The 24,941-nt window shown below is 35.3% G+C and overlaps 1 protein-coding gene across 1 annotated transcript in view; it reads right to left on the bottom strand.

The window, feature by feature from the left end:
* LOC145666819 (U-scoloptoxin(11)-Sa2a-like) overlaps positions 1–24,941 on the bottom strand; it is a 420,750-nt gene that overhangs the window by 319,088 nt on the left and 76,721 nt on the right. Inside the window, exon 2 of the mRNA XM_081734383.1 lies at positions 322–365. The gene's annotated coding sequence lies outside the window, so the exon portion shown is untranslated. The remainder of the gene's footprint in view (positions 1–321; positions 366–24,941) is intronic.

Below are 24,941 nucleotides of genomic sequence, written 5' to 3'. Positions count from 1 at the left end.
AGAATTTTTACTTTTATGTTCTTCCTATTCTGCTAGGAACTTCTAGTTATCATAGTATAGTTCTCATTAAGTATCCTTCAAGTCTGTACACTAACTATTTAACATGTATCCTCGGACAGTTATTTTCACATATGTAAATGGTATTCCATAACCCCCTGTTTTCCTCTATTCTCAATGTTTGTGACAAAAATGCTGTTGACAAGTGGAATACAACAATCTGAACAAACATACTTAAATAATATTGTCTACCAAATGTGCTTTTAAAGTGTTTTCTTGTTGTCAAACTAATAAATATTGTAGCTCAAATAATTTGAACAGTACCTTCAATTTTTTGTATGTATCCCATGTATTTTGCGTCAGTAACTCTGAAAATAAATAAAAGAAAAATAATGAGAAATATCGAAGTTCAAAATATTGCTTTTCAAGCATATATTACATTCATGTTGAGTATAATGAAAACTACTTATATCGAAAACAAGAACAAAAGTTAATTAATACTGGCTTTGCTATATTGTTTACAGATAATATTTCGTTTTTAAACGTTGTTCTTGTGATAAAACGTAATACTTGTATTGTTTCTGAGATAAAAGAGAATACTTAAAAGTAATGATTTTGTAAACTTTATCATGGTAATGGATGTACTTATAAGACCAACATGCTTTTAACTTTTTAATAAATGGCTTGATTGTTGACGAACAATTTTAACCTAATGAACACATATCGCTAATAAATATGGAACTACGACACAGTCAAAGGCCCTTATCAGCGGAGATTATATTCTATATGAACGCCACGGATAAGGAAACTTTGAATAGGAATAAGGAAATGTGGTGATAACAAGGCATTTCCTCCCACTTTCTTCATTCTACCATTTCGTTCATTTCTCATCACCGTCTTCTTTAGTCTAGCTGGCATAATCGTGGGACGTAAGACTTAAAGATTTTTTAAAATTCTTTTGTTGTCAGTGTTACGTTTTCCGTATTGGTTGAAATTTCTTCTTCACTAAAATCAATGTTAAGTATTTCTTTCAATTCCACTTCAGTTAAGTGTTAATCTTGGGATTCAAGCGACGTCATTTGATTCCAACTATTCGAAACCATCTTGTGCTAAGTTATTTGAATAGCGTTTTCAGCCAATGTTAGTATAACTTATACGTAACATTATTATTATTCATATTCAAAGTGAGCCCCAATTTTTTCTAGTATACCGTCAATGTCAATTTCTTCAACTCTTGCAATGACTCTTTTATGCAAACAATAGTGTTTGATCTATCAAATAGTTTTCAGCATCTCATACTATCCATATTCCGATCACTTCCCGAAATGTCAAGTATAATTTTAAAGATTCTCATGTAATTGATTTTAAAGGCCAGAAATATTCCTTTGGTCCATAGGATGTAATAAGAACGTGGTGTTTTCCTGGCAAAAAGACTATCTTTATATTAGGATACAGTATTTCATCTCAGACATTATAACGATTATATAAATATACGAACTGAGGGCTATAACGACATATAAAATATGCAAAAAACAAGCATTAAACTAATTACAAACTGGTGTTTTTCATAGTAATACACATTTAGTGGTCGTTATAAATTGATGGTTTGCCGCCTCAGGAATTCAGGAGATTTGTGAGAAGATAAGTAAACAATCACCTAAATAAATAACTGCAGATTGATTTTAAAGTTACATAGTAATTTTATTAAATATATCAAACGGAATATACCTTATTAAGGAGTGGAAGAAAAATTTTCAGAAATACTAAAATGAGTGTTCCTGGTAGTGAACATACACCTGAAGAAACTGGTAATAGGGAAATGTACATTTCCTCTGACCTAGCTGATCTTATTAAACAGCAGATAGGACAATTGAAGCACGATTTTGGTCAGCAGATAGGACAATTGAAACAACAACTCGACAATAATAGTCAACATTTATCACAACAAATTGAGAATACAAATCAGCGAATTGAACGGAGTGATCACAGAATGGAACAAATACTACTTAGATTCACCGAAGTGCAAAATTCAGTTGAAGTTGTAGAAACTATAATTAATGAACATACAGAGCAGATTGCAATGGATCAAGACAACGAGAATGCTGAGAACGATGGTTGTTCCCAAGACAATCAGCACGACTTTGGAATTTGTCTAAATTTTCCATCCAGTGATAGTTCACAGACAAACAGTGACTCTCATGATAGTTCACAAACAAACAGTGATTCACAATGCTTTGATTCTGTTCCTGTTTTGCGCATCTTTGAAGCAAATGGAAGCAAAGAACCTACTTCAGATAATGCGAGGCTGCCTTCTAGGGTTGCGAGGCTAACCCTAGAAGGCAGCGATGATGAACATGATCGCAACCGAAGATATAAGTTCCGAGGAAAGAGAACGAGGTATAGAAATGGAAGCCAAAACGATCGGCGAAGAGAAGAATTAATTGGCAGAAAGAGAAATAAGTCAGATAAAAATGATCCGCCTGACAGCGATGAGGCTACTTCTAAGAAGCAGGACTGAGACACATCAGATGACCAGAGGACGTCTTCCAGAAAGGATGACCAGAGGAAGTCTTCATGGAACAGAAATCGTGGTAGAATAGATTATCGTGAATATTGTGAAAAGAAAATTACAGCTCTGTTAGGAAATACGACTTTTCGCCATTCGTACAACGAATGAGAACTGAACCTAATTTTACCGGTAATGTAACTGAACCTAACCTTAGTACCAACAATAATAGTAATCGTGTAACCGAACCTAATCTCAGTAGCAACAGCAATAGTAATCGTACTATACTTAAGAAGCATGTAAACATTAGATCTAATTTAACTCGAGTTTGATTTCGTAGAAATTTCATACATGGCAAAAATTCTCAAAATAGGAAACAAAGAAATGTGGAAGTAAGTAGCGCGCAATATTGTATTCCGATTTATGATTTTCAATGCAATTTGAATGAAATCGTAGGTCATGTAACTTAAGCTAAAGTTACGGAGCCCGAGAAAACCGTATTCCATTGATTCTTCTTTTATTTCACTGTAAATACCGTTATGATTTCGTTTATTGTTTGTACTTTATTTGAATTCTATGAAGATAATATGAATAATCGTAACACATTTAGGTATCAAATAAGTTAATCCTAAAGTTTTCGAATTTTGGACTTACGCAATATTGATAAGCTTAAGTTATTGCGTCCTTCGAAGTATACTAAAAGCAAATGGATGCAATTAGTTAATACATTAGTTCCTTTGGAAGTTGTAACTAAAGTTAACTTGAATGACATTTAATCTTTGAACTAATTCTTAATATGATAATTTCTTTATTTATATTACTTCATGTTATGATGCTGATTATCGTGTTTTGTTCCAGGTATTGTCGATATTTCATTTATAAATTGCATTTTGTTTAAATATACCTGGTATAATATATTTGATCCTTTCTCATTTAAGAAACCAATCACACAAACATCATAATAATAGCCTTTTCGCAATCTTCTTAGTTTTGCCCAAGAAAATGACATAGATTTTGTTGACTACCAACTTGTAACACCTATCGATGGCTTCGAAAGGACTTTAAATTACACAACTTTTATAACGTTATTTGAATGTACCTTTTATTGTCAATGTTGAATTGTATAAAATGAAATTAATTATAAGAATTAAGATAAATGTGAATATAATATTGACATAAAAGTAAAATATGATATATGATTATATGAATTGTAATTATTGCATATACGAGGGTCATTCAAAAACTTAAACAACTAATATGTGATATCCAACGGTCCAGGATCTCCTTTTTTTATTTTTAAACAAAAAGATTCCATTTTCGGGTGACATTATGTAACGGTATTGTGTAATTTTTATATAATAATTTGTATTTACGGGCAAAATATGCTTTTAAAATATGCATAAGCTGTTCAAAAGGAAGAAGAAGAAAATATAAAGAGAAATAGATGTAATTTCTTTTCTGGTATTATGATTGATGTTCTGTTGTGATAGTGATATGATATGTTTTGTAAGTCGTTATAGCAACGAAAAAAATATATAATTGTAGAGAATCCATCTTGTGATATATACATGTACAATATTTTAAAGTGTGTAAATGTTTAATTTATTACGTGCTACAATAAAAAAGTAATATCTAAATGAAGTGTTTAGATGAATTTTGATAAAACAGTAACATAGATTATATAAATATACGGACTGAGGGTTATAACGACATATATAAAATATGCAAAACAAGCATTAAGCTAATTACAAACTGGTGTTTTTCATAGTGCACATTTAGTGGTCGTTATAATATATATATATATATATATATATATATATATATATATATATATATATATATATATATATATATATATATATATATATATATAATTTTCGGATTTTTTTAAAAATTTTCAAAAAAAAAAGACATGTATCCATACAATATAGGTTTGGTGGATTTCTTCTGTAAAATAAACATTATTGCTCCTATAACGATATTAACACATATCGTCCTGTTTCCAGTGAGATAAATTTATTGAGTATGTTTGCGTTCAATAAAATGCAGACCCTTAGCCTTGGTAAAAATGTACAAATTCTAGGCATGATTAATTTATGCAACTTTTGCGAAACTGTGTGACTCCAGTAGCTATGAAAGTACTTCCAAAGATCTTGAATACTCATTATTGAGGACTGTCTATTTGAAGACTGTCCCTTCATCTTACAAGAGCTCGATTGATAAGGCATCCGATGACTGTAGCGACTATTCCATTTGTTTGTGATGTAAGAGTCTTCTTTGCATTGCAGCTAAGTGTTGCATAGTTTAAAAGAATGTTTGGGATAGCAATCCTGTTGTAGTACAAAATTACCGCCCAAAATCCCCGTTTCTGATAGAATTCCGTGCCTCAGTTAAACGTTGTAAAGCACGTTTTTGCCCGTTATTCCATTAATTCGAATTAAATTATCAAAACTGGTGGTCTGTAAAGCATCCCGTAATAGTGACGCTACCTTCTCCGTGAATTGCTGTGGGTTTTATACGGTAGGGATAAAAACGTTCTTCGAGACAATGACACACAAACTTCTACCATTAGAAAGTGAAAAATTTCAATTTTGGTTCGTCAGTCCAAAGTTCTTACTTCCATTGTTTATCGTTTGAGTCTTTATTTTGCTGATCCAGAAGTATCTTTTCGTAACGTTTCTACTTGAAGGGATGCTTTCTTTACCGCAATCTTACTCTCAATACCACAGATCTGAAGGCACTGAGCCACTTCCTATTTGATAGTGATAGTGGTTCTTCCATAATTCTATTGGTGCTTCCGGAAGAGTTAAAGTCTATTCCATTTGCTGGGTTTTCTGGTGAACTTGTGTTTAAGACAAATTGTTACCTTTTGAAAATCAGTGCGTGCCCGTGTAATATTTACACCACTTTGTGACTATCTTTCAAGGGTTCGACAAACTGCTCCACCCGATCACTGATAAATTTTTCGCAAGGAATGAATATCTTCTCTCAAAGTAACCACTTGGATAACTGCTTCGACTCTTAGTTAATAGTTTCTCTTCCGCATTTGCATGTTCTTCATGCTATTCGACTGATTCATGTGAAAGAAAAGAGTAAGATTGCACATCGTAGATTTACATCCATTTTTGCTCATATTACGAACACGATTGAATAGTGCATACAACTGTTCGTCGAAGTAAAGACACAACTACTGAAGGGGTTCATTGACACACCACTAGGTCTCGTTGAAGCAATGCATCATCAAACAAGGCGTGACGTCAGTTGTCTGTTCATGAGTTATCTATTTATTGCCAAGCAACCTTCCTCAATAAATTTGTCTTGATGTCAGCAAGACCATGAATTTTCGTATCCCCAAATGATAAACGTTTTTTAATTTTCAATCATGAGTCCAATAAACATGATTTGTACGGATACAGTATCTTTCATTTGAAAAATTATGAGAAATTAATAGTGTGCTCATATTTTTGATAATGAGAGTACACACACACACACACACACACACACACACACAAATATATATCTAAATCCTCTCGAAAGGTGGACACCCTGCCGGTTGTCATGATTTTTCAGTATTAATATTATTATTTAGAGCGTTCTCGTGGCTATAGTACTATGGTTAGCGTACGCGCATTCATTGCGAGGGAGGCGGATTCGATTCCCGTGGGAACTCATGTAGTTTGAATCCCGTGTTAAACTGTAGATTCATGTCTTATATAGCCTCGGTGTTACACGGGACGCTAATCGCCAATTCAACTATGCAACCAATATTAATATTAAGAATTGAATGGCGCTCGAGCGTCCTGAAGATCACTTTGGTTATGTCTGTGTCAACTGGCACATTAACATTTGAAACAATTAATATATACAATGAAATAATGATGCATATTGGTGTTCCAAACTTTCATTCCGCTTACTTTTTGTTCTGTTCGTTGAGTTCTACAGAATAACAATGAAAAGAAGTGAAAGAGTCTCTAAAATTGATTTCAAACTAGAGATGAATAAAACAGGTTACCAATTCAAGAGTTTACAAACTTCCTTTTAAAAAGTCTTTCCAAAAGAAAAAGATATAAATAAAAGAAAATGATGTTTCGGACATCTTACAATACCATGAATGACACTTCGATTTCTCGTGCTTCCTGTCTGTCTCTAGAGTTCTGCTGTTTCTTTATTAACCTGTTGCTATAGGCAATATCTGTTAGTGACGTCACTCAACCGGAAGTTTCCCCCCACTACATCATTTCTCGCAACAGAACTATCTCAACTTCTCCGTTTTGCTCTTCTTTTAGTTATCGCCATAGTGTGTTTGCTTTCATTAGAAATAAAATGAAATAAATAAAAACGTTTTTCATAGACGTAAGTTTCCCCAATTAAATAAGTTACTAGTGTATATTAAATGATCAAACTTTTCTCTACTCTCTGTTAGCTCTTACTTCTGAACATCAATGACAAAAGTAACTACTTGTATCTTTCTGCTATTCAGAAATCTGATTGGCTACAAGAGTTACACAAGTTATAGTAGCATTTCAAAAAATGGGGAGGAAGCTAAAAATTCTGAAATATGCAAATAGAAGATTAGTACATCAATAACTGTTGCATGTAGGAAGTTGTATGAACCCACATATGCCCATCAGCAATTAATATAACGAATCGTTCGTGAAAAATGAAAAAAATGAAATGATTTTTTTTAGTTTTACGTCTCACGGTTATGCCGGCTTGGATAAAGGAAACGGTGATGATGAGAAATGAATGAAATGGTTTCATGAAGAAAGTGGGAAGAAACAGGAGAACCCCGAGGGAACCCACGTACACGGTGTTTGAACACGGGAACGCATGCACCAGAGGTGAACGCTCTGTAGGGATGCGCACGAGACGAGCGAGACAGGATTTTCCTGACAAAATTCGAGTCGAGACACGGCTCTTCCAATAGAGAAATATACATTTTTCGAGTCGAGACATCCTTTTACAGCAAATTTTCGAGACGAGGCAGCCACAAATCTTGTCTCGTGCGCATCCCAAACGCTCTGCCACTGAGCCACCGCGGCCCCGAATCGTTCGTATCAAACGTGATTTCCTTGTACGTGTATTACAACATTACAAACCATTACAAATACATACAATTATGCGTAAAGTCCAGAATCACATACCAGTGGTGTCTAGAGTCCTTCGAAGTAGTCACTCCAAGAATTCACCACACACTGCCAATGATGTGGAAGGCGGCGATGCTCATCTCCCCATGGCCCACGACGTGCCCCCATTTTTCTGATATGCTCTTCTCAAAAAAAGAAGTAATGACTAAAATTAATTAATTCTTTTCTTTTTTTTAGTGTTAATATCTTCTCTTTCCCTTAACCCACAATGAAGAAAAGGGAATCTTATATTTAGATAATTATTGATCAAGTCCTCTCCAATCCTGAATTCAGTACGGGAGGATGCTTGGAAGCTTTTAGCAGAACTCACTAGACCTTAGTGGTGTTTTGGAATAAAAACTGAAAGCAATAAGAGATGAACATTGCCAACCATGTCCCCTATATCACTATTTCCATAATAATAGCTTACAGGGAGGAGAAAATATGAACTATTTTCAGTGAATTACTCAGTTTGAAATAAATCAGTTTTAGATGAAAAAGTAAGTTAGTTGGATAATTTTTGTCTTCTTCCCTCCCTGAATTATACATGACCCTGGGCATAAAATATTGAAAGATTATGGAGGCATCCAGTAACATGGGTTCTCCTTGACCCTCGGTAATTCGCATACCGCCTGTAGATAGTTTCTACCATTCACAGAGGGAGATACGAAATACTCTACGAGATCACCTCCTTTAGCAATCATGTTATTTTTCTTAAAGGGCTGAGACACATCCATAAGGTGTTTGGACCACAACAACCGATTTTGATGAAACTTGGTAGACTAATAGGACACCTGGCAAAACTAATGTAACTAGCAGGAATTTGTCGAAAACGTTGTAGTTTCTGAGATACAGTTAATTCATTAAAGATGACATTTGTCGTGATATCTCAAGAACGGCTCCACCGAGATCAAGCAAAGCTTTAAAACGAAATTAAAACGAATTGTCTTTATTTGCACAGAACTGCGCATAATGCGCAAATAATTGTGCGCATGCACATATCTCGAAAACGTGAAGACTAGACTGCGATATATTTTTCTCTAAGTTTGAACTACATGACGAGTATAACATAATGCAGGAAAAAAACTAAACTCAAAGGTGAGCGTTTTCAAGTAACTGAGGTGAGAAGATGTTGGGGGTGGTCTGCCCCCGGATATCACCCTCTAGTTACGGCACTCTGTCTGGCTTCTCAGTTATACATTTCAATTACACCTCCGTAAAAGTCATATAGTTAACGTTAATAGTCGCCATATTCGGGTCGTAGTGATATCAAGTACTGTAAGTCATCAATGTTGCACAACAGTACACAGTGTTAACAGAGCGTAAACATAAACTATCAGGCCTATGGTCGCGGTATATATGAACATATCAGTGTGATGCAGGCATCTATGCTTCAAAGGCATCTATGCTTCAAAATCATAGGCCATAGGGTTACCTATATATAGTTAGTTTGGCCATGAGATGGGACCTTTGGGGTTGTCTCAACTCGTCTCGTGGAAACCTCGTCGCAAAAAGTATAGCCTGGTTCCAATTAGGGATGGGGAAAACCGGTTTTTATAATAACCAGAAACCGGTTTCTAGAAAATCCCAAATTCGAAAAACCGACAGTTCGGTTTTCTTCAAAAACCGGTCCGGTTTTTCACCAAAACCTGTTCGGTTTTTCACCGAAAGCGGGTTCGTTTTCTCCAAAATCGGTTCGTTTTTTTAGTGAAATCGGTTTCGGTTTTCTCTAAAATCCGGTTCGGTTTTTCACCAAAACTGGTTTCTGTGAAAACTTTTGGAAAACATAAAACTATTTCTGTGGAAACAGAATCGATTTCCAGAGAACAACTGAACACCAGTTTGGTCAGAAATAGAACAAATTTTGAGAGAAAACCGAAACCGAATCCGGTGAAAACCCGAATCTGCTTTGGAGAAAACTGATAACTGGTTTCGGTGAAAACCGGTTTTGGTGAAAAATCGTTTCTTTGAAATTTTTCAAAACCCGGTTTTGGTTTTGCTAAAAATCGAAAACAAAAAAACCGGTTTTTGTGCCTACCACTAGTTCCAATAGATCGCGACTATAGGCCTGATAGTTTATCCTTACGCTCTCTTAATACTGTGTTACTGTTCTGCAACATTGATCACTTACAGTACTTGATATCACTATGACCCGAATATGACGACTATTAACGTTAACTATATGACTTTTACGGAGGTGTAATTGAAATGTGTAACTGAGAAGCCAGACACAGTGCCGTAACTAGAGGGTGGTATCCGGGGGCAAACCACCCCCAACATCTTCTCACCTCAGTTACTTGAAAACGCTCACCTTTGAGTTTAGTTTTTTCCTGCATTATGTTATACGCGTCATGTAGTTCAAACTAAGAGAAAAATATGTCGCAGTATCCACGTTTTAAGATATGTGTATGCGTACAATTATTTGCGCATTATCCGCAGTTCTGTGCAAGTAAAGACAATTTGTTTTAATTTCGTTTTAAAGCTATCATGTATCTACCATGGCTCGCAAAGTTTGCTTGATCTCGGTGGAGCCGTTCTTGAGATATCACGACAAATGTCATCTTTAATGAATTGACTGTATCTCAGAAACTACAACTTTTTCGACAAATTCCTGCTAATTACATTAGTTTTGCAGGGTGTCCTATTAGTCTACCAAGTTTCATCAAAATCTGTTGTTATAGCCCAGACACCTTATGGATGTGTCACAGGCCATTTTCAGTGAATGTTTGTGTCCCCCATCCACCAGATTAACGGAAGTTTGAAGGTAAATGGTTCACAGTGAATGGTTTACTATTTTTAGTAAAATTTACCACAACTTGACAGCGCTTCGGAATTCCGAATTATAGAAAATGTTCGAAGTGATGAACTTACCTCCCCTCTAAATTAAACACTATCATAATTATATTACAATCACGTCCATTAGAGAATATACGAGTTAACTCTAATGTATTATTCTTAATTTGAGGTGGAATTGTAATATAATTTTGGGTGGAAAGGCAAATTAGTTGAAATATTTCTGTCCTCTACCCAAAACTAAATGCTCATGATGCTCTGTGTTATGGTACCTCTTCTGGGCACCCATAGTGGAAGGCACCAAACATCCATGGCCTCACCATGAATGACTCTTCTGATTTCACGGCTCACTGCTGTGGAATGTCATTACGAGTTCGAAAGTGGGTTCCACTCAATGGCCCCTTCAGTTTTGTTATATCAACATTGTAATGGGTTAAATCTTACGAGTATGGTGGATGCTCGAGTACTTCCCACCCCCATAATTATAACTTTACTTTTAATGATCTGTAACGTTGCAATTTTAAGTAAAACTTACGAACTGAGTGATTCGTTGTACTCATCTTCCCGTGCTATATCCTGATGTTGATATGTATATTCATCCAACTCCCTACATGTAACATTTACATATGTAAAGTCTGAATACTCTGGTCATTCTAGACATCCAGTGGAACAGAACAGTACGGACATGATACGGGCGGTTAGCGCCATGCATTAAATGCGGATGAGTGAAGTGAAAGTGTCTGATACTCAAGCATATAAGTGTCACTTTTCGGTGACTAGTACGTGTCAGGGTATATTAATTATCCAAAATATGATGAATTTTACTGTGTGAAGTTTATTTTCGATGACCTTAACCATGTTTAGTGATAAGAAGTTTAGCTTCATTGTCAAATTCCATATTGCTTTTTTTTCCTTTCATACAATTTTATTTAAGATGTAAACTATTTATTTTGGGCTTCTTATTTTATACATATATTCTTATATATTGGGTTTTCATCATCACCCAATTTAATAATTTCATTGTGATTTTAGTTGTTAGTTGCAATCATATTCTGGTGCCCGTTAGTACGTCGTCAGAGGTAAATTTGGATTATGACATTATACTAATTCGTATAAGGAAATCATCGTGAGTTTGCAAACGTCTTACATTTTACATATAGCGTACAACTTATGATACTTTCAATACTACACTCAAACACGTTCGGAATGTGGGTTTCGCACGCAATACGTAGTTAATTTAATTATTTTACTAAGTTTTTTTATTTAATAAATGCTATGTTGTTGGTGTTGTCAGAAAATTATATGAGTATTTATAAATGAAGGAGATTAGGGCATTGACTCCTTTTGAATTATTGCAGCTTCAAACTCTCTGTCCTCGTTGAATCCCATTTTATCCCCCAAACCTAATTCGAACACTGACCATATCTACACTTTCAAGATAAATTTTTTCACTCCAAACACAAGAGTTTTCGTCGAGAATCAAACCCTCGCTTTATCTATTAGTGAGGAAGTTCAATTTGTTGCAGGTTTATTGGAGTTTAATGTGCATTCTATCACCGAAAGAATATAAAAACGTAATCTAATTCTCAAAGTATAGTCGGTTCTAATACTTGATTTTATGTGAGACTTAGTATCCTCCCCTTCCCACCAAAGATCAGGATCACTAAAAGCACAATCACCAGTCAATTTACCAATGAAGCCTTGTTTATTGAGTAGCGAAAATTATTGACACAAAAATGAAAATGAAATTAGAAGTATATAAAATTCCATTCATTTTGAACTAAACCATTTCTTTGAGATATCTGAGTATAGTAGAGATGAACATTATTATTAGATCGTTTCATTTAATTTCGTTAAAATGATTTATTGATTTTCAGTATAGTGACAGTAGCAATCTAAATACAATGTGGAATAGTAGTTCTTTTTTTAGAGAAAAATTTTCACTCATACTGAAATTGGTTTTCTTTCCTTCCCTACCCTACTTTATTATTTAACCAACTACGGAAACAAAATGTTATTTGTCGCTTAAAGCTAAGATTATGGTTTCTCAGAAATCACCAGTGGGATGCTAAGAGTAGGCGAATCTTATTACTTAGAAATCACTACCTTGAAAAGTGCTCTTTTATTTCCCAAGGGATAAGCTTCCTACTTAAGAATTTCCGGAAACATTAGCGTAGAGTTTTAATTATTCATCTGTTTATCTTGACATTTTCTGTGACACTGCGAAAGTAGATAATGATTTTTACGAGAGTATGATGTATGCTAACATACCTTTGGAACATGTACACATTATGCACAAAAGAATTTACGTTAAGTCACGCAAAACGTTCGATTAATATCTATGCAACTTGTAAAGAAATTACCCAGTGCCAGCTGATTTATAATGCTTTGCATACCAAGACAAAATAAGACCAACACTTGTGGGTTCTTTTCCTCTTCCTCCCCCTCACCCTAAAACGATGATTCACAGAATCACATACGTATGCCACACGTTCCCAGAATCTATGTTTTATTCTGCGTATATGATTCTTGTTTCGATTACCTCGGCTAATCAGGATCTAAGCTACAAACTTTTGAAAGTAACTATATGAAATATGCATTCTCCTAAAACAATCGGCACGTTACTACCAGCCTTACAGTACAAAATGGAATTGATAACTAAAAAGTTAAAAAAAAAAACATTCTCATAGTAAAAAGCCTTGATTCAGGTATATAATGATTGTAGTTACTCTCTTCTTGTTACACTGAGAAAAGTCCATTCTCCGGACAGCGATATATTGTACAAATATACGGAATCCTCTTGCTTACTACAGAAATCAGTACGGAACATACGTTATTCGCATGCTTATTAAGCACTGCCCTTAGATGTTACATCATGCCGTTGCAGGATGTCTGATATCTAACAGTCTTCGGGGCCGCGGTGGCTCAGTGTTAGAGCGTTCACCTCTGGTGCTTGGGGTTCCGGGTTCGATCCCAGCCCCCGCCAAGTGAACTTTGTGGTGGACAAACACCGTGTGCGTGGGTTTTCTCGGGGTTCTCCCGTTTCCTCCCACTTTCTTCACTCCACCATTTTATTCATTTCTGATAATCACTGTCTCCTTTAGCCTAACCGGCATAAAGGTGGGACGTAAAACTCAAAGACTTTTAACAGTCTTCCTTGTATTACATACATATATGTATGTTACCTTCGTTATGTGAGATCCTGATCGCCTATATTGTTTCATACGGAAAGTACGTATAGATGGAACACTTATACAGAAAGTATTATAAGACATGCATTTTCAGTTATATCTGTTTTCTGTACATTAAGTCCAAAAACTACAGGATTTACAAATGTAACATATGATTTTACGTACGCTACATACGATTTTTTAAATCAGTGTGCATATGAAGTTAAAAAAGGGTACAATCCAAACCTTTTTATTTTTATTCGTAGGCAGGATGAAACAAACTTGCGGGCAGATGCGGCCTGGCGGATGTCATTCAGCCATCACTGCTTCAAACTACACATAAAGTTCCCATCAATTGACCACATAACTACAGCTGTGGTCCATTGATGTGCACCCATGTGCCTTATTTCAGATTTTACTCGCATATTGTCAAAAATGTAGCTAAAATTTCATGTTTCATGTTAGTTGATTATAGAGAGTATTATGTAAATGATGTACAAGTACAAGCTATGTTCGTGGAGGTAAGTGGCCATGAATAGACCAAATGGTTTTCATCAATGAACCATAGATTTGCTAATTACGTTCCATTCAATAGATGTGATGGACTGTTCAAGATTTTCACGTCTAATCTACTATATGGACATAGTGGTTGTTAATGAGTCTAGACAGAGGATCTAATAAAATAGATACATAGCAAAATACATAACTGAAAAAAAAAAGTTCTCGTTACAAAGATTTTCGATACATTTTCGATACTACTCGCTAGCTACCTGTACTTTTACTTGGAGAAAAGTTTGATTTTCTTTATTAATGATGTTTTGCTGATAGCTTAGTTTTACCCTCTATCTTCCTCATAAACAATAGTGCACATATGTGTTTGTATTTCGTACAGTCCTTCTCTATACCAGTGTACAAAGTGGGCAAACAAAAAGAATCAAATTTGCAATCTTTTTACATTTTTAAATTATGGAAAGCACAATATTACATGTAGTGGGTTTTCTAGTGATATCCCGTGTACAATTTAATGATAGAGTATTGTGGATGGTATCATTTTGTTCCTTATAAGGTAGAGAGTGAGAAAAGTGATGGTGGACATGTCAGACCTGCGACTGGGATGGGATGGGGAAATATGATGAGTCATCGCTCACTTAACTCCTTATAACTTTGCTCCTAATCATTCGATTTTAATTTTCTTTTTTTAAAAGAAATGTCTAAGTACGTTCTACACATTAGCACCTTTTACGTAAATGTAGCCGTTTTGGTTAAAATTTCAAAAAAAGAATTTTTCCTAACAAAAAATATTTCATTTGACAAAATTATCATTTTTGTATTATTTATTTATGCCAAATAGCCAAATTTATAAAACGAGCATGAAATACGAATAAATTTTCATTTTCAAAATCATTGTTATATAAAACGTAAGGAAAAGAACAATACAGAAAACCTAACATTTCACTTAAGAGAAGCAGTTAATATATTTTAATTAGCATTACACCTATTCCTACAATTTATCATATTATGAGATCTAGGGGTAAAAGTAGGTCTGAAAAGGTAGGGGGACGTATGACGTCACGCCGTCCCCCGTGCCTATCCTTGCCCATTATGTTTTTTAGGAAGTGGGGGAACCCTATAAATATTTTTGGAAGTGGGGCAACGGCGTCCCCCGTTCCCCCTTACTTTTACCACTGATGTGATTCATATTAATATTAATTCTGTAGATGCTCATAAGTATTTGAAAAACATGTTTTAATTATTATGGAATAAGTATTTCAGTTATGTGTTTTCTTATTATATTCATTTACTAAAAAGGAAAGGATACCCTTCGTTTGGTGTGAATTCACACGTTAGTCATCGAAACACTTCCGGAATTCGAAGTAGTTCTTCTTACTTCAATCTTTATAACATTAATTCTTCTTAATATTTTAATATACGCTACACTACACTATGACATCATATTCGGAACACACTAAGTAAAAACAAGAAATGTTTAAATGGGGGACAAAGGAAACACACAAACACTTAGTGATTTCCATTCCTTCATGTCACAGAGATTTTACGCTGTTTAATCTATCATCAGCAGGTCGAAATACGGACGGTCTAGTTCACGGAAGAATAGAATAAGAAGTCACATAACAAAGGCTTTCACTTAATCAAGTTATGACAGTGCTCAGTTCCTTCTTGTTCTAGGAGAGTTTATTTCCTTCGCATTATCCTAATAACAGATTTTCTATATGCGTAGTCCGCTTCGAGGTATCCATATTATAACTACGATTCAAGTTCATCGCTGAGAGAAGCTCTTTAGGTCCACAAGGAATATCACACATTATTGGCTCGTATTACCCTTTCCCATTAACAGTTCAACCCCAGTCAGTTATTGTAGGTAGTTCAGGATTCCCAATATGTGCTTTACGCCATATTAGGGCTTGAAAATGTGCTCTTTTTTTGGCCGGACGCAGAACATCTTGTGTTGGAGGTATGCATGATCCATTGGCTTGTTTTTAAGTGCAAAAAGCACCATCGCAATTCTTTCAGGTATGTTATCTTCGGGATTCTTAGGTATACAGAGCGTAGGCCTATAAAAGCTTCCAGAACTCGGAATGTTCCTTCATTAAAAGTATCTTTTCCCAGTGTTGACAAAACGTCAAGAATTCTCTCATCAGCGTCCATAAATGTATTAAAGAAACTAGTTTTCGTTTTACCGTAAAATAATCCGATGGTATCAGTCCCTGAGAGAGAATGCAATCCAATTAAAGCATGAGCTCGGTTGTGACCTAGTGCTTGATATACCATACGAACAGAAGTCTCACGTGTTTTAGCTTCTGAAGCAACAAACCAAGTATCCTATGGAAGTTGAGGGTAGAAATTCGTAGCTAGTACTTGGACATTGAAAAGAGGTATTGAATGTTAACTCTTTGAATGCTAACTCCGTATTTTTACGGAGTAGCTGATCTTTTGTAGACTGCGGATTCCGTATTTATACGTGATTGGATTCAAAATGCATTTCAATGGTTTTGCTCCTTTATTATACGGAGTTAACAGTTTTAAAATAATCCTTGGACTTCGTAGTTCAGAATTTCGTCAATAGATGGAGTGAAGATCCTAATCAATACCTTCTTACCGCCAGGGTTTAAAAACCATGTGCTTATTGTTGGACCGTCAAAATGGCGAGAAAGAGCTTGTCGGAGGATTCAATACGCTTTCGTTTAGAAGCGGAATTGAGCGACAGTGATAGTGATTTCTTTAAAGGAGAAGTAATGGACGATTGTGAGAATGATGCGGACTATGTTGCAACAGAAATATCAGATATGTCAGGTAAGTAACATTGAGATAATAATTCTGATGTTCGTATTCATTTTCCTTTCACTACGTGTAAATGTTATTTGTAATTTGTAGTATTTTTGTGGTTGGAATACAGAATATTATATGTAATAAAGAGCAAGCTCTAAACTTTCAAACGGTGCATGTTGTATTATTTTACCTTTTTGAGATTTTGAGATATATTTTTTTAAAAGTTGCAAAAACCCCAGCATTCTTGGGAAAGCCTGCACTTCAGAGCCAAGCACTCAAAGTGTTAAATAAAAAATAGCAATCAAATCAACACACCTTAAGATTAGCAACAGTTCGGTTTGTAGCCAAAAATCATTGATATAGCAAATGACTAAGTGAATTCCTACCTAATTTTGAAATGAAAATGCAAAAATGTTGTGATTAGATTAAGACTTAGCTTCCATTCACCACCGAGGCTATATGAAACATCCAACAGGAGTTTACGATGGAATCAGAAGCACCATAGTATGTTCCAACTTCAAGATTGTCCCACCGAATCGAATTTTTTTGTTTAACCAGACTTCACTAATTTTCAGTACTCTCACACCGGGAATCGAACCTGGCTACGAACTCCAAATCCGCCAGGCCATCGGGCAGAGTTACTCAGTATATGTTTGCTAATCCTATTCTTTCTTAGAGCACTGACTCTATTTTAACTTTGTATTGATTTTTCTGCCACGAAAAGTTTTGTAATTGAACAAAAAGAGAGATTAAGTAGATAAACGTGCCTAGTTTACTGATAAAAACTCTGAAACGGTTTTACAATAACCACGTTTGATAAATTAGCTACTTTTTTGTTGCTCCTGCAAGGCAAAAAAACACTCCAAAAATGTCATTAAGGAAAACAAATTGACGATTGTCTACTGCTTTTAGCTGCCAACGATTGACATGTTTACAAATGAAGTTTGGACAAGTTCGTGAATTTACAATTAAACCCATTCTTTCTTCTCAACACAAAGGGTAATGGGTAACATGGAATAGTTAAATTTTGTGTACATTTCATTCTAGTTGTTTCATTTGTGCAAATGGTCGTCGTTTGCTGATTGACATAAATATTCCGTTCTTACTCTTCAACATCCTGTTTTGACTGATAAATTAAATGAGTAATCATGATATACATTTTTTTTTCGTTCTACGTGTGAGCACTTCGTATCTTCATATTAATAATGATCCAAACACAAAGAAAAACTTTTCAAATTATAAACTAAATACTTCAAATGTAAAAAAATTACATTTTAAGACCTAAGACCATGTCCACATATCATGATTATCGACCTTGGGTACCTTGTGTCCATAATGTGTGTAAAGTTAGTATTGTACTTCGACAAGAGAGAACTCGACCAACAGAAACCGATATATCTTTTCGAGACAACCTCAAATCTCATATCGTGAACAACACATGGCGAATTCACGAAGTTTACGTACTGACATCAGAATTAGGGGCTTCTTCCCTTGGCAAAGCGCAATGACAGAAGAGTCACCTCCGATTCCAACGGAGAATGGTTCGATAGAACAACATCATCTGTAGGTGTTTATTACTTGTAAGTAGAGATAAAAAAAAAGCCGGCTTTTTGAATTGATGGTTTTTTTCACGTAAAAAGCCGGCTTTTTTGGGAAAAAACGAGAATTTTGGAAAAAAAAATTTCATTTTCATGATTTTTCTATCTAAATAGCTTTCTTATGGTATACTCTATTGTTCAATAAGATTTCCATGACCTAAATGCCATATTTCGCTTTGGAATTCACCACCAAGATGGATGTAGCACGTTTTACGAATTAAAGCAAACATAAAGAATGTTGTGTTTGAGGGCAACTTTAGAGGTTATTTAACTTTATTTTAACTTTTGAGTTATCAACATTTTTTTCTTCTCTGGATCATTTTAGTTTGTCATCCGTGTTTCATTTCTAAGAGCTTAGTAGTTTAGCTTCTAGCGCAAAAGTTAAACTTATGTTTTTCTATATATCCGTCAAGGCGTACATTTTTCAATATATCCGTCAAACCGTACTTCCACATTTCTGTTACACTGTAGCTGTGCAATGATTTAGGAATAATTTTGCGGATACAACCTTGAATACCATTTTATACAAATAATCAGTAGCGGATTTAGGAAAGTACTTTGGAAGGGGCTTCTCTGATTGTTTCGTTTTTTAAAAAATCCTTAATTTTTATTTGGGAGGAGCTTGAAGTTTATTAGTACAGGCATAACTAATATTTCGTTTTGTTTATATATTTAGCAATAATCTTCCAGATACAACCTTAAAGATCATTTTACACTGAGAATCAGTAGCGGATTTAGAAAAGTATTTTGGGAAGAGTTTTTCCTTCTAATATTTAGTTTTTCTAAAAAGTTCTAATTTTTATTTGAGGGAAGCTTAAAGTTTGTGAGTAAAGGCATAACTAATTGATAGATATTTCGTTCACTCAGTCATGTTTGTTGTGCAGTTGTGTTTGGCTTAACTTAAATATATTCCGTAGTTTTTTGGGGGGGTGAGGTGGGGGAGGGATTCCATAAAGATATGAAGGATGTGAGGTAAGAACATGGTAACTAACAATACTGAGTTATGCAGCACCAGATAGAGAGCAACGCATACCGCTTCGTTTAATCCTTCATGTATAGTCTTACGTGAAAAATCATCTTTCCGACTTTGAAAATGAATTGTGCACCAGAAAACCTCTAATTTCTTAAAATAGTAAAATTGTGGGTTACCATGTTCTTGCCTCATACCCTTCATATGTTGAATTCCTCTTGTTAAAAATTCAGAAACCTTGAGAACCGGGTAAACCATGTTAGTGATTATATAAAACTTGACTGTAGAATTTCAAGAATATACAGAACCACCCAAAACAAAGCTCTAGATATGCGACCTTTAAGCGTATCATATAAATGTAAGTATTTATCTTATATTTTATTTTAAATTTATTTTGTTTCAAAAAGAAGATATGGAATATTTTGAAGTAAAACTACTACATACAATTTTGCTGGTTATTTGTGTACTTTTTTTTTTTTTTTTTTTAAAAAAAAAAGAAGTATTTACTTTCAGGATTGGCTGGTTTACACCAGCTGGTTTTAAAAAAATGATCCAACCAAAAAAAATAAAAAGTACGAAAAATGTGAATCGTGTGAACTTCATGGTGACGTTTCCAAATATCAAACCTTCTGTATTGGTTTTATTTCCTTTTCACCTTTTAATCAAAGTGTCTCATGTTCAATTCTCGGTCGAACAAACCAAGTAGCGGTTCGGATGTCACTTAAGCGAAAGTCTTCTCCTTGATAACCTCGGTATTACGTAAGGATGTTAAGCCTAAACATACGAAACGAAACCAAATTGTATATGTCTGCTTGCCTGAGCGCCTGTTGTTTTATAAAGGAGCCAGGGTTGCTTACATATATTGACAGAAATTGGCAAAATTTACGACTGCCTACGTAGCTTCCAACATTAGCTTGGATTGGACTTTCAATGATATCTACATACTAAATTTGTAATTTAATACCTCAATTTTAGCGTACTGGTTATGATACATTGACCTTAAATTTTACATGCAAAGCAATAACAGGATTTTTCCGTTATTGTTTTATATTTAAAGTAATGACGAGATTTTCCCCATGGCTAAGGCGGGACTTTCCCAATTTAAGAAATTTACTCACCGGATTTCATTAAACTTATGTGACCCCTTCCAGCTAGTGCTCTCAAACGAGTCGGGTTGTCGGGTCGGGTCAGTCGGGTCAGCTCGGGTCGGGTTGTCGGGTCGGGTCAATCGGGTCAGCTCGGGTCGCGTTGTCGGGTCGGGTCATTCGGGTCAGTTCACTTTGGTCAACTGAGTTTAGGTTGAGCTTAAACTCGGCTGGAGTCGAAAACTGCTGTTTTTCACTAGCTGCCTAATTAAAAATAGCAATTTTCAATTGGTTTTATAGAAACCATAAATCTATTTTGAACACTTGCAGCTAGTGCTTTTATGGTAAGTGCTTATTTTTGTAATTGTGTGTACTTTAATTTTTAAATGTGGAAGATTGATTTTACCAATCGACTGTAATATTAGGAGTCTGGATTTAGAACAAAACTAGAAGTTGTTTAAGTAAGGCCAAAAAGAAAGATTAGATATGGACGACCAAGCCCAAGCAGGGCTGCGGTGGCTCAGTGGTAGAGAATTCATCTCTGGTGCATGGTGTCCATGGTTCGATCCCAGTTTGTGCTAAGTAGGCTTTGTGGTGGAGAAACGCCATGTAGTGGGTTTTCTCGGGGTTGTCCTGTTTCCTCCCACTTTTTTCATTCCACCATTTCATTCATTTCTCATGGTCACCATATCTCTTAGCCTCGGTGCAGAATCGAGACCTTAAACTGAATATTTCATTTTATTTCACCAAGCCCAAGGACATCGATACAAGAACAAGATAAAGATTGGATATGCAAGACGAATTGCATAGTAATCTTGCTCTTGGCCTTGTTCAGCTCGGGTCGGGTTGTCGGGTCAGGTCAATCAGGTCGGATCACAGTTCGGGTCAGTCGGGTCATCGGGTCGGGTCAGTCAATTCGGGTCACGGGTCGGGTCGGGTTGGTCTTCAACCCGACCCGTTGAGAGCACTACTTCCAGCATAACCCTGTTGTTGCATAATAACACCAAGGCGAAACAAACTTCTTTCTGTCAACATGTAATATAAATACATACAGCAAAATACTTAAACCCAAAAACCCAGTTTAAACAAAAAGCTGGTTTAATCCCTCCCCCAAAAAAGGGTTTTTGGTTTTTTTATAAACAACCATGGTTCTTGCCAACCCTGCTTACTTTTGTATATAAGAGGTTAAAAAATTCTTATTATATACATTGGTTAATCCTTTGGAATTCATAATGCAAATATGTTAAAAATTTAAATTGTTTGAAATATCTTTTCGAAATTCATGGTTTATTTTCGAGGTTTTATATTATTATCGGCCTCAACCACTAATTAAACGAGTTTTTGTGTTATAGAGAAGCGAAACAAAGTCTACTTTATCAATTTAAAGCAGAATTTTGAAAAAAGACCAAAATTCCCCAAGCAAAAAAGCGAAGCAGGAAAAACTAGTTTTTTTTAAAAAAAAAAAGCCGGTTTTTTCCTATCCCTTGCATCTCTACTTCTAAGTGCGATGCTTTTACTTGTATACGTTGTTGTAAACGGCAGGTTTCATTAAAAAAAAAAAATGAAAACTTAGGCCGGTGACTAAATGAACAGGCTCTACTATAATACGATACATTACTTATTCTATCCATTCGATCTATAATAGAGAAATTAATGAATATTAGTCGTCCAGTTTCAAAACAGCTTTTGTCCATTTACAGAAAATCACAGAAAACTGAAAAATGGAGAATCTGCATGTTTTGTAGAACTGGAAATACTTCAGTGTGTTCATGTAAAGAACTTGAACATACTCAAATATTTCCAGTTCTACAAAACGCATCGATCCTACAGTTCTCCTCGGTTTTGTGGGATTTTCTGTAAACCGTCTAGGAACTCGAAGACCCAAATATTTGAGACGGCAGTACGATGTCTTAGCCTATTTTTTTAAAGAGCAGTTTCATTTCCAACCTAAGATGGGCCAGTAGCATCGAATTAACAGTAAATAAGGAATTTGAGATGGGTCTATGATTTATTATATGTATTTATTAATTCATGCTTGTTATTCAAACATAATAACATTATGAGGAGGAAGCATATGATGTAAATAATGAGGTGAAGTGCAATTAACAAAACACAAGAAGGTGTGCTACTTTAAACAAGGGTGTTATCTTCCGCTCTGTGGCTACTCAAAGTGGGTGTTGGCACTTGAAGCCCTGTTAGTGAAAACGAAGGAGTGTAGTAACGGAATCATGCACTTTAGATGTATGGATGACGACTATAAATGCGACGGTGAGAGTTATGGAAATCTGTGGCCTGTTCATAAATTGCAAGAAGGTGATCGACTGGCGGATAAGTGTAACATGTTAATAGCTTGAGAGATTCATAGAAAGCAGGATGAGCTTCTCTGATACGGTGATGAATATAACAAGACCGAAGGCGGTAGAGATATAGGAGAAGTGTCGGTATATCTGTACAGCGATAGACTTCTTGTGTTGGAGTGCTAGGTGATAGAGAGTATGCAAGGCATAAATTATGACGTTCCAGAACTTGTAATCTGTTATAAGACTTTAATGCAGCTGACAATCAAGCGATATTTCCATGAGTTAGAGCAAGGCGTACAAAACCTTTGTAAGTATAAAGTATCAGTCTCGAATTGAGGTCCCAGTTGGTACCTCGTAAATTACGCAACAAATTGGTTCGACGGCAAATATTACCTTCGAGGTTGGAGAGATGAGCCTTCCAAGTGACATGTTTGTCAAAGGTGACGCCAAGATACAGACATGTTCAAATTATTAGACTCACGCTCGAAAAATGCAAAATTGATGTAGGAGTTCTAATTTCAGAGTTCTGGAACATTTAATTTAATGGTTAAACCACCAATATATGATCCTTCATTTGTTTACTGTACAGTTGAAGTGGTGATATCACCTTTGAACAGCAGATGGTATTAGTGAGGGGGGGGGGGATCAACAAGTTACAGTGTGAAGTGTTGTGGTTGCTGTCGTAAGAAGTTAAGGACATTCAAAGCGTTTAACAGTTCGAATGGGTCAGTTTAAAATGATCGTAACGTATTTCGTGTATCAATCTTTTATTCTGTGTAGTTCTGTAATTGCAACATAATGGGAAAAGCAAAAAACCTTTCTCCGCGTAAAATGAAAGTTAACAAAATACTTTTGGTGGAAATAAGATATACACGGAAATACATTGCAAGTAGAGTTGGGATAGAACAAAAATCTGTAAGTAGAATCTCTGTTGAAATGAACAAGAGCCAAAATATGGTTAGGAAGTGTGGACGAGAACCAAAGCTATCGCTAAGAGGTATCAGAAAACTAAAAAGATTGGTTCTGGGAAACAGAAGTGCAACTTCTAATAGACTTAAGAATAAAAATGGCTGAGTATGGCGCAGACATTTAGACAGAAAGTGTTCGAAAAATTCTTTGTGCCGAGGGAATAAAAGCACACTGTCAAGAAGAAAAAAAAATTAGAGTCTACTACAATCATGGCAAACAAGTGCCTCGAATGGGCACGAGGCCTAGAACATTGAACTGCTGACGATTGGAGAATAGTGTGTTTCAGTGATGAATCATGTGTCTTCGTGTCTGATGAATGTTCACAATATGTGCGGCGTTGACCTGGCAGGAATTTAAGTTGAAATGTTTTTAATAAATCGTGAAGCATCCTACTTCAGCCATGATCTGGGGACTCTGTCTTCGGGCCTGGAAGACTGTATATAGTAGAGAGGATAATGAAGCACAACAAATACCTACAAGTTCTTCAAGAAGAACTGCTTTCCCAGACTGCACTATGGTTTGATGAGGTACAATTCATCTTTATGCATGATGGAGCCCCATACCACCGGGCCAAAACTGTGACAAAATTCTTCGAGGACAACGAAATTAGCGTTCTTTCGTGGCCAGACACTAGTCCTGATATGAACCCGATTGAAAACTTTCGGAGCTTTATGAAAGGAAAGCTAGAGAAGAAGCACATTAGAACCAAACTTCAATTGATCAAGGAGATCAACAATTTGTAGTATCACGATGCTGAATTGAATGCAAAATGTACTAAACTCATACTTAAGATTCCACAAAGGATAAAAGACTTAATAAAGAATAAAGGATTTCATAAGAAATATTAATCTTTGTGTGAGAGATTTCATTTCATTTTTGTTTGCAATTTGGATATACATACTTTATAGTAATTATATTTGAATGTTACGTACTCATTTGTTTTATTGATATTGAAACGCATATGCCACACAACACTAGAAATTAGGACAGAGTTGCAAAGTAGTAGTTTGGACTGAGTTCGAACATATTTTCCCATGTAATATTTTAAGAACAGTAAAATATTCAGAAACTGAATGTTGAGTTTAATAATTTGAAGACGTATTTGAATCTATCTTGTAAGATTAATGGGAAAACTGGGG

This window comes from Thermobia domestica, chromosome 12 (assembly GCF_964235325.1).
Source record: "Thermobia domestica chromosome 12, izTheDome1.hap1.1, whole genome shotgun sequence".
In the NCBI taxonomy this organism is placed as follows: Eukaryota; Metazoa; Arthropoda; class Insecta; order Zygentoma; family Lepismatidae; genus Thermobia; species Thermobia domestica.
Note: the sequence above shows the minus strand (reverse complement) of the source record. Positions and strands in the feature narration are given on the sequence as shown.